The sequence below is a fragment of the Moschus berezovskii genome, chromosome 6, assembly GCF_049115385.1.
Source record: "Moschus berezovskii isolate FMDL1 chromosome 6, NW_MosBer_1.0, whole genome shotgun sequence".
In the NCBI taxonomy this organism is placed as follows: Eukaryota; Metazoa; Chordata; class Mammalia; order Artiodactyla; family Moschidae; genus Moschus; species Moschus berezovskii.
In genome coordinates, this window is record NC_142465.1 from 117,991,917 (window position 1) to 118,003,609 (window position 11,693).

The following is an 11,693-nucleotide window of genomic DNA, read 5'->3' on the forward strand; positions in this document are numbered from 1 at the left end:
AGTCTCTGGCTTTGCCTGGCCCTGAGGAGGTGGCTAGGATATCTATGGAAGATTATTGAATATGAACTACCCACTGGCCTGACCTCTGTTGCACCCATCTTTCAGAAAAGGAAACCGAGGCTTTAGAGTTGAAGTGTGGTATTCAAGGGCCCCCCAGGCAGTGCAGGCAAAGCAAGGGCAGGAGCCCTGGGCGGGGCCAGCTCCACCTGCTCCCTCTTCTTCACTGTCTAGGAGGTCAGAAGAGGTAGCCGTCCAGGAAGGACCGGAGAAGTCTGCAGGGTCGGACTGGGCATGGCCAGGACCCTGGACAGCTCAGCAGAGCTCAGCAACAGCTGGCAGGGCTGGGACGGTCCCTTGATGTGTTGGGGGCCTTTGGTGGTGTTGGAAGGAGCTGGCCTGGCACCTGGTGGGGAGCAGGATGGGTGAGGGGGAGAACAGGTGTCCTGGAGTTTGAAGATCGGCCTTGCAGTTCCCAACTTTACCACATACTAGCTGGACAGGTTTCAAACAATCATTTAGAACCTCAGTTTCTTCATCTGTAAAATGGGCCTTCTGGTCTCCCTTCGCAGGGACAGTTGCCCCTACCTGAGGTGCCAGCCAGGCTATGATGAGAAATAAGCCAGCTCTAAGGAATCTGGAAAAATTCTCTAGAAACACTAAAGGACTTGCAGGCAGCAAGTGAGGGGCGGGGCCGAGGGTGCTGGGGACCTAGGCCACCCACCTTAGTGGTGACCGGGAGTGGCACCAGGGGCTGAGCCCACCCTCAGGAGGTCTGTGGGCTGGGCACCCTCCTGCTCCCACAGCCTGTAGGGAGGCGGATGGCCTCCCCGGGCTTGGCCTCTGTCCAGCTCCTGGTGACGCCAATCCTGGAGCAGCATCGCTTGGGGCAGGGAACATGATTCCTGAAGCATGTCTTGGGCCTGCTGTCCAGTGACAAACGCCTCGCCCCCCAGGCCCATCTGCCATGGGCAGACCCCGGTGGAATGATCATTCAGGTGTCTGGAGCTCCCTTTATACAAGGCACCCTTCTCTGCAGCCCCCTTCTCCTTTTGCTTTCGGTTTTCCCCAGCATCAGGGTCTTTTCCAGTGAGTCAGCTCTTTGCGGAGGATGAGATGGTTAGATAGCATCACTGACTCAATGGACATGAATTTGAGCAAACTTCGAGCAAGACTAGAGGACAGAGGAGCCTGGCCTGCTGCAGTCCATGGGGTTGCAAAAAGTCGGACGTGACTCAGCGACTGAACAACAAAACCTGCTTCCCTGCTCCTGGCTTTCTGGACGATGATCCGAGGGTCATACGGAGGACCCGCCCAGAGTGGGGTGGCAGACTCATCTGCACCACAGCCTGGTGAGGTCCTCACCTCGGGGCAAGAGAGAGCTGTGGGGTCTTCCCACATCTTGACATTCACCTTTGAGCAAGTCCAGGAGTGAGCTGGGACATCACTTTTGTCCTCAGGCTGAGAAAACCGAGGCTCAGAGAACCACGAGGATGTCCCGAGGGCCCAAGCTAGTTGGTGGCAGAACTAGGTTAAAATCCAGAGCCCTAGAATTGGCATCAAGAACTGTGACAGTGCTAACAGCCTCCACTTGCTGAGTGCCACCGGGGCACTGGGCCCTCTAGCTGCACTGCCCTTGAGTTAGAAATTACTGCACTGGCTTTACGACAGGAAAAAAGGAAGAGACTGAGGTTCAGAGTCACAGGTTGTAAGTGGCAGAGGCTGGACTTGAACCAGTGGTTCCGTAGTTGGGGCAGTCCTCATAGGCTATACCTGACCCTAACCAGAGGTGGACAGGGCCTGGGGGCTCCCGACAGGGTGTGGCTTTCCCACCCGGGGCTCTGGGCTGAGGGGAAGATCCAGGGAAGGCCCACGCCAAATGGCTACATTGAAACTGACCTGCCTTCAGGGTCCAGATAGACCTGAGCCAGTAGGCAGAGACCTTGGAGGGGCGGAACAGGCCTGACGTGGAGATGCAGAGTCAGGCCTCTCCCGTCCAGCCCCAACTTGGATCACCTCCTCCAGGGAGCCTCTCTCAATCCCTCCAGCCCATGCTGACTCCCACCTCCCCTAAAATCCTGGGGCTTCCTCTGTCAGGGCGATTCCTGGGGCCTGACCCAGCTCCTGGCATGCCACAGGGGCCCACTGAACATCTGCTGAATAATGACTGTATCTTACAGGCTGGCTCTGGGCCAGGCACCATGGAGGATCTGCTCTGCCAACAAGGCACTGGGGTCCTCCAGGGCCTGGGCCTTGCTGAGCCTCCAGCTCACCCCAGCCCCTGCCCTTCACCTCCCCCCCACCGCCTCTGCTCACTTCCCTGCCTGGACGCCCATCTGTCCACCCCTCATGATACTCTGATGGTTTTAGAAGAGTTCGAGACAACATAAATTTCCCATAAATGGAGTTACGAATCACCCTTCATCTTATCCCCAGGGTTGACATGTGGCTGAACAATACTACTGAGCCCTTTTTTTCCCTCCTCTTTCATTTTTCAAAACCCGGAGTCAGGGGCCTGCTTCCCTTGTCCATGGATGTCTGATGACCATGGACACGTTCCTGCCACACCACATGCCAGCAACAGGATCTCGCTACTTAACATTCCCTGGACACACCATAAATCCGATGCCCTCTGGCTGGGCATCTGGCTTGTTTTGGATTTGGGGCTACCATAAATAGTTATTGCTCCAGGATGCCTTCCTGGAAAGGTGAATTTCTTGGCCAGTGGCTATCACCCCCACGATCTTTGGAGATTCCATGGCTTTGCACGGCTAGTCCTTCTGAGTTGTCCTGGTCCCATTTATCCTCATAGCAAAGCTGTCTTCCTTGGAAACATGCCTATCACCTCTTTTTTCAAAAAAATTTTTAGAATGTATGTATTAAATATTTAATTAATTTATTTGGCTGGGCTGGGTCTTAGTTGTGGCATGAAGGATCTAGTTCCTTGACCAAGGACGGAACCCGGGCCCCCGCATTGGAAATGTTGAGCCTCTACCACTGGACCACCAGGGAGGTCCCACACATCACCTTTCTGAAGCGTCCCTGCTGCCCTGTTCCCAGCTGCCCTCTTCTCTCTGGTGTCGTGAGCATCTGCTGACCTCCTGCTTCTCCAGTGGGGCAGACAGCCTGCCATCTCCTGTTTTTCCCTCCGGCTTCCAGCACATAGTAGGGGGCCTGGGAAAGACTTCCCCGCTGAACGAGCCATCCCCTGGCTGGTTGGCAGTGCGGGATTGTGTGGTGTTTCTATTAGTCTCCATGAACAAGTGCCACTGTGTTATTAAATTTTCCCAAAGCAGAATGTCTGCTGTGTTTGCCAGATTGGTTGCTCTTTTAGGAGTGGGTCTACCCTGCCCATCCCTCACTCCTCATTCTCCGTCTTTCAGAGCCCATTCGCTGGGCACCTACTGAGCTCCAGGCCTGTGGGACGCAGTGCTGGGGGCTGAGGCAGCCCGACCCCCAGCAGGCACAGCCGGGACCAGGGTAGGTGTGGGCCAAGTTCAGAGCTCTGTGCCTGGGATAGGGTGGGGCAGGTGAAGGCAGGCCCCTTAAAGGGTGGGGAGCTTATGCTTTGACCGGAACGAAGTGGTAAGTGTTGGGCACAGTCGGTGCTCCATAAATGTGTATTGCAGGAAGGTAAGAGATGCTGGATGGGAACTGAGTGGAGGGCCGGTGGGATCAGAGAAAGGGAGGAAGCTGAACTTGGGAGGATGAGTGTCACTGGAATGTCTCTGCTCTAGCCCCAAGACCAAAAATTCCCCACCAATTCCCAACCCCGTGTCCCCCAGGGTCTCGCGAAGTCACGAACAACTTGTGCCTTTGTCCTTGGCTGGTAATGGGTTGACTCTGTTGGGCTATTAAGCCCAAGTCCCGTCTCCCAGGGAGGTACGCTGGACTCCTGGAGACACTGTGCTCAGGAAGCCTCCATGCCTGCGGGGAGGAAGATGTGCCCGGCGGGGTTTGGGACCCTCCTCCACGCTCCAGAGTTGGGCAGCAGAGCTGAGGCGCTGGGAGGCTCTGTGTGCTGAATGGGGTTGAGGTCAGCAGACCGTGTCCTTCACCTGCGTATCCATTCACTCACTCACTCGACACTGGCCTTGTCCTGGGTGCTGGGACACCAGACACCATGGAGCCTCTTGCTCAGAAGCCTTCAGGGCACCCACGACCGGCTGGGCACGGCATTCAAGGCCAGCCTATGGAATGCTCCAGGGGCCCGCACCTCCTTGCCCTCCCCGCCCTTCTTGTCCTGGGCCTCTGCTGTTCGTGCTCTCAGGAATGCCCATCAGGCTCCTCTCCCTGTCCACACTCTGCCCTTTCTCCTAGGCCCAGTTCCAGGCCCTCTTCCAGGAATCCCGGCACTATCCCCCAGGCTGGGCGTCTCTCCTTACCACCTGACATTGCCCGGAGTGGTTTCTGGGTGTGTCTCCCCTTTGGCCTTTCATGGATGCCCCCTGCACCCTTGGTCACCCAACACAGGCCTGGGAGACACAGTTCCCAGGACAACTCAGGTACCTAGTGGATGCTGTAGCCACCTGAGCAGTGGAGCTGACAGGGGAATGATCAACCCTTCTCCTTGACAGCAGGCCTGCACTTTAACCTGGGGTCTCTTTCCTAAATTTCCAGGGGACGGTCCCACTCCTCTCTGCCTGGCCTGGAGGGCCTGCCTTGGGGCTCTGACCCTCAGAGGGCCAGGCGACTGGAGCTGGGCATTTGCAAAGGTCAGCATGGCCTCGGGAGCCTGAGAAATATCATGGGGGGACACTGGGGGGAACCTGCTTTCCAGGACTGGCCCCGAAGGAGACCGGGAGACCTGCCGTCTCTGTGCCCACCTCCCACGTGTCTCGCCTGTCCCTCCCGCTTGCCCAGCTCATCTTGTGTTTCCAGCCCAGACTCTCTGCCCCAGAGACACTGCACAGTGAGGTCCACAGACAAGGAAACAGGAGGGGGTGACCCGCCCAGGCCCCCTCAGCCGGCCCCGGCCCAGGCCTCCGTCATCTCCCTCTGCAGTCCCAGCGTCTCCCCGTCCTCTTCAGGGCTGCCTGTGAGTGCTGAGTCGTTTCAGCCGCATCTGACTCGCTGTGACCCCAGGGACTGCAGCCCGCCAGGCCCCTCTGTCCATGGGATTCTCCAGGTAAGAATACTGAAGTGGGTTGCCATTTCCTCCTCCAGGGGATCTTCTCGACCCAGGGATTGAACCCGAGTCTCTTATGTCTCCTGCTTTGGCAGGCAGGCTCTTTACCTCTAGCGCGGCCTGGGCAGCCCAGGGCTGCCTGAGCAAACTCTAAGAAGGTCAGGTGCTCCTGCTCAAAGACCTTCTATGGCTCCCAGTGACAAAGCCTACCCCCTTAGGCAGGCATCCAAGCCCTTCAGCTCTGGCTCCTTCTCCTCCCCCTCCTGCCCACATTTCCTTTTTCTCCAGCTCCCAGGAAGCTGCCATCTCAGATATGCCAAGGCCTGGCCTGGAACGCCTCTTCCATACCTTCTCTCCATGACACACACTTTGCTGGGGTGTGTCCACCTCCAGGAAGCCCCACTGGGTAGCGGCTCCCACTTCCTCTCCCTCACCCGCCCTGCCCCTGGCTGCCCCCCTTCCAGACTGGCTCTCCCCGAGGGCTGGCCAGGCCTGAGACACCCCCACAGGGTGTCCTGTCCTTGGGGATTGTGTCTGAAGCTCTGATGAAGGCAGAATGCCATGTGAGTGTGCCAGGGAAGGGGGACCCACAAATCTTTGTTGGGGTGCCTTAGATGGGCCTCTGAGGGTCTATCTCCTCCTCACCTCTCCTTCTGGGAGGCCCCAGCCTGACCTGTGCCCTGTGGCCACCAGTCTCCACCCATGGCGGGGTGAGAGATAAGGGGCCAGTCCATCTCCCCAGGGTGGGACCACCAGGTGCTGCTCTCCTCTCTCCCCAGTGAGTCAGAGCCTTCTTCAAACCAGGGGCCAGGTCCTCAGATCCCGGCCTGATGACTTGCCCGCTCTGGGTTAGATTTCCGCTGGCCACCCGTTGTACCCCAGGTCGGGGACCTGGGGGACCCCCGGAGGGAAGAGATGGGGACGCCGGAAGGGGACCAGGCCTACGCAGCCTAGGGGCTGGGGGTCCACATCTCTCAGAAAAGAGGGCAGAGGAGGACTCGCAGACGCCCGGCAGGAGGGGTTCCGGGAGGGGTGCCCTCGCGGTCCTGGGAGAGGGTCCGGGCCGGGGGCGGGGGGCCGCGGCGCCCCGGAAGGAGCCGCGCACGCCCCAGCACGCGGTGCCCGCCGCGGCGGCCTCGGATCCGGAGGTGAGCGCGCCCCCGCCCTGCTCCCCGCCCACCCCGCGCGCTGCGGGGCCCGGGGGCCCGGGGGGCGGGCCGGAGAGGGGCGCGGGGCGAGGCGGGGCTGCGCCGGCCCTTTTCCGCAGCGCGGGCCCCCTCCTCCTCGCCGCGCCCGGGCCCGCTCTTTCCCCTGGGGCGGCGGGATGCGGCGCCGGCCCGGGCGGGGGCCGCGGGCCGAGGCCTGGCCGGCTCGGCGGGGGCCCCGGCGGGCGGGCGCGCGGGGCCGGGGACCGAGGGCGCGATCGCGCCCCTCCCGGCGCCGGGGCGGGGGGAGGCGGGGAGGAGGAGGGGGAGGCGGCGGCGGGCGGCGGGCGGGGGAGCCGGGCGGGCTCGGAGGCGCGCGGCGGGCAGGCGGGCGGGCAGGCGGGCGGGCGGGCGGGCGGGCGGGGGAGCGGGCGGCGGGGAGCCCCCCGCCCCCCGAAGGAGGAGTCTGGCTCCCACTTGCTGCCTCGGACGCGCGGCTAGGCGGCCGCCGCCGGAGGCGCCCCCGCCCCTGCGCGCCTCCCTCCCCGGAGCCGGGCCCCTGCCTCCCTCCGTGCGCGCTGCTGCTCGCGGCCGCCGCGGCCGCCGAAGAGGAGCCCGGGGCCAGGTAGGGCCGGGGGCGGGCGGGGCGCGGGCCGGGGGCGCGCGGGGGCGCGGGGCGCGGACGCCGGGCCGGGCGGGGGGCGCGGCCTGGACCCTCTCCGGGCGCGGGGTGACGCCCGCGGCGCGGCGCGGGGGCGCCCGCAAAGTTACTTTGGCTGCCCTCGCCGGGTGCCGGCGCCCTGGCCCCGCACCCCGGCCGCCCTGTGGGCCGAGCGGGTGCCGCGGGGAGGGGCTGGGCCGGAGCGCTGGACTTCGACTGGGGCCGAGGGGTCAGCGAAACTTTTCCCCGGCTCGCCGGTCGCTGCTGGCTGCTGGCGGAGTTGCTGGTGGAAGAAGCGCATTGGTGGGGTGCAAGTGATGAGGATGGTGACAACAATAGCAGCCCCTCGACGCTGAGAGCCTACTGTGCGCAGCGAAGCGCCTGTCGGTACTTGGGGGGCGCAGGAGGCGGGGACTGATGCCGATCTAGTGGCCACTTCGGCTCGGCGTTGCTGGAAACTTCATCCATCCATCCACCCGCCCAGCCATCCACCCTTCCATCCACTCATCCACTCACTCGTTCCGCACGTATTTATTACTGTCTGCTCTGTGCGGGTCGCAAGGGATTCAGTGGCTACCCAGGCAGGTTCCAGCCCTGGCAGGCAATATTTCAGGGACTGCTCAGGCTAAGCAGCAGTTCTGCCTCTTGTGTGTTTCTTCTGGGACTTGTTACAGGAAGGTGAATTTTCATGCCAGTCTCCCTTGACCCGGTGGAAACAGAAGAGGGTTGGTCTGAGAGCTGATGTGTCCAGGAGTCTGTTGCGTCCAGGGTTTGGGTCCTAGACGCGCGCCCCCGCCTTTCCTCCATTGCCTCCCCACTGGGGCTGGGAGCCTGGGGCTGGGATCAGGAGGCCCCACGAGGAACCTGGCCCCCAAGGCCACTTAGCTGTCCTCTTTGGGAAGTCTTTGCACGGGTGCTGGGGGCTGAGCTTCTCCCATCCCTTGGGGGCTTGGTTGCCTCTCCCTCCCCGATTCCAAAGCCCCTATTGAATGGCCCAGAGGAGAGCTTGTTAAGTGGCAAACAATTATGAAATTAAACCAGGGAACAAAAGTGGGTTGGTTGGTGAATGGTGAGCTGGTTCCGCAGGACTTGAATGGTGGTGGCAGACTTGTTAGCAGGGCTCAGCCAGGCTGGGGGCTGGGGGTTTGACACTACCATCGTCCATACCCTGGCTGGTATTTGCAACAACAGAAAAATGCACCAACTTCACGAATAGTTTGTCACATTGCCTAAAATGCTTGGAGGATGTTGGAGAGGCCACCGGCTGACTGCCACGTTCAAGTTGGAAGCCGGGCTTCCACCCATGGGAACCAACGTCCTGGGAGGCCGTTTGGGGAGGGGCTGGTGGATTTGGCTGGGCCGAGGCAGGCCTCTGGTGGTGGGTAGCACACCGGGGCTGTCGAGCCAGCTGGTGGGGATCCGGAGGCCTTCTGGAGCCGGGCACAGTGTCCGTGGGGACCGCGGTGTGCGAGTCGTGCATAATAAACTGTGCTGCATGACGCCCGGCTCCTTGCAGATTGGCTTTCCGAGTGGCAGCCCCACAGCACTTGTAAAACCTTTTCCTTAAGATGGGCTTCTGCGAAATGGTTACATCTATTTGAGTGCTCACTCCGTGGAGGTCCATTAATTGGCTGATGGCTAGTCAAAAGGCGATGATCCAGTCAAAGTGGTTTAACCGTGTCTTCGGAAGTGGTTCAATGTGGGGCTGCCTTCCTATTTATTTCCCAGCCCTAGGAATTTCTGAAGACCTGGATTGAAGTAGATCCCTATGAGGTTGATGTGGGTAGGCTCAGATTTTGTCACCTATCCGTGGGATGTCATATTTCTGATACAGTTGCCGTACGAACGCTTAAAATCATTCACGTACACCCTAACCCTGTAGGCTGTGTTTATGGACAAATAGATCTAAGTAGAGGTAAGAGACTAGGGCTTTAGGGTGTTTGTATAAGACCCTAACTGTGTCAGGACTGCACTGACACACACAGTAACCATTCGAGAAAAGCCTGCTTTTTAAAAATTTCCCAGTCCACCAGTGAGACTCTTAAATCTTCATTCGATGAAAGCAGTTTGAATTCATTTGTTTTCCCTTGAACTTGCTACATTCCCTTGCAGGCTCTCACCTAACACAGGACACATCTCTCTGCGCTTATTTGAGGAATTAAGGATGGTAGCAGGATTTCACTGAAGGGTAGCGCTGAAGGAGAAAAACCAGCATTCCGGGTGCAGGTTCCGGACTCGTGGAGAAAAGAAAACCCTCCCCAAAGTGCAGTCATCTTTTAATCTGTCAAAATGGTTTCATTTTTTCCAATTTCAGGCCCGTGAACCAATCACAAATAGCAGGGCAGAGGAAATTAATCGGCCAGGCAACGACTTTTAACACGTAAATATTATGCACAGAAAAACACGCAATTAGTGGAGGTTAGTTAATGCCTTTCAAGTCTCGGCTGCGAGCTGCCGTTCGGGTGGAATCTCTGCGTTATCGCTGAATTGTCTGTCAAAAATCTTCGATGTGACAATGTGACATCTCTTCCATCGCCCCTCCCTCTCCAGGAACAGAAAAGGGGTCTTTTCAAGCATCCCCCTTTTTTATTCTTCTCTCTGAGATCTCTCTGTTCGGCAGTTGGTGTTTACCTTTGTCTGCTTGCACCTCTGGAGTGAGGGGTCCCGGGGAGAAGGACATCCCGGTGTAGGAGCCCAGGAATGGAATCTCAGGCTTGATCTGTGCCCACTGACCACAGTGAAATCTCGGATGAGAGACAGGTTGTCCTGGGGTCTTCCTTCCGGCCAATCATCTTACCCTCTAGGATCAGTTGTGCCAAACACTTGGTGGGCGGGGAAGAGACGGGGTGAAGGGAATGTGTCCCATAGTGAGAACCGCCTAGCCTGTGCTAGGTCACCCTGAAGGCAGTTCTTCCCTGCAGCCGTGTCTCCTGGGGTGTTGATGTGCCCCACAGAATGAGACCACCAGCTAGCAAGCATCCTCTCCAGACTGCCACTGACGTTGTGTGACCTGGGGCTGAAGAAGTGACAGAATTATAAAAAACAAAAGCAACCCTAGGGGAGAGAAAAGAAGAGAGGCCCCCGTTTTGGCAGATGGCGTTGGAGAGAAGGTATATATAATTTCTTGATTAATTTCACTCGCTGTGGTTCTCCCTGGTGACCTGGGCATTCTGCTGCCAAAGCAGATACTTTTATTTTGACTCCCCCACCAAATGAGATAAGACTCCGTTATGCTTTATTTCCATTTAAAGTATCTGTGACTGATAAGGGCAGGCCAATCTCATGAAAGAGAGTCTTAGCAAATTGGGATTATATATTTTAATTTTGAACTCAGGTAGGGGCTCGAGATGTCCTTTGGTCTTTCCATACCATTCGGTGAATCACCGTTCGGGGTTTCTTCTTGGGTGTGAACTTGGCCAGCTTGATGTCAGACCTTGGTTGTACGTCAGAGGCAGATGCAGCTCCCGAAACAAAGAGTCACCCCACTGGTTGATTGCGATATGCGTTGAGTTCAGAACCAAGAATTGACCAGAGCCCTCTCTCCACCACCCCAACCCCAAACCCTGAAAGTTTGCTGCTATTGTAGGACTTTGCATTTCCATCCCCTCCTTCCAAGGCTCTGAGGCTCAGCACTGATACACATGGAAAGACTTTTGGCATCGCCCGTGCTAATTTCACCACTTTCGGGAGAACACGATGCCTGCTTTGCGTTTCCCCTTCAGTTCATTCTTATGCATTTTCCGACAGTACCGCAGCCTGCAAGGCTGCAAAATTGCACTGGCTACCTGAGAAGTGTGAGCTCTTCCCCGCACCCTGCCTCTCCCCCTTCCCAGCGAAGCGCTTTGGCATTGCGGTGCTCATGGAAAAGGCAGTCGGTCCCTCCCCAACCCTAGACTCCCTGCACAAAGGGACGTGTGTGTGGTGGGGGTGGGGGGCACATAGAGAACGGAGTTTTGCTTTTGTTAAGTTTGTCATTCAGACACATTCGTTAATTGATCATACTTTTGGAGGTTTCATCCTTAATTGCAGATTCCCGCATGATCTCACACACACACACAAAATGATCAGTTTAAGATCATAAAAATGGCAAAACCCCAATCTCCGACTTAAGTGTAGAATTACCATAGTGCCGATTTGATTATGCTTCAGTGACATCTGTTTAATAGATTTCCATGAGAACTGTAAATCCACGTTTACTTTCTTTGCAAATTGTATGTGAATGCCGAGCACCCAGGACCGCCCTGCTGCTCCCCCTCCCCACCACTGTGTGTGTCCCCCAGGAATGTGGAGAGTGACTTGATGGATACGTGGGAAGGGGATGCAGAATCCTGTTTTTTTCACGCGTACCTCTTATTTCCTTTTGTGTGTGGGTATGTCTGCGTGCACGTTTGAAACGAATCTGAGCAGCTTCCCACCTCAACCCCACAGACTCGCGAATCTCCAAATGCTGTATTTCAAAAACTAGGACATGGCACTTTGCAGAAGAAAAATCAGTCCATTCACCATTATTTATGTGATTGCTGATCGGCTAGATGGATATAGAAAGCACCAAGAATTATAATAATTTATGGAGCGGAGTAGTGGTTTACAAACATTATTTCTCAACCTGAGCTTTGAGGGTTTCTTTGCTTCTCGGGCCTCGTTGGGTGCTATGGGAATGGAGGATATTCAGAATTTGAAGACCAGCCGGGTGAACTGACTGTCTTCCAATCTAAGGTTCAAGGAATAAGTGAGCAGCTATTTGTGGCAGACAGGACATGAT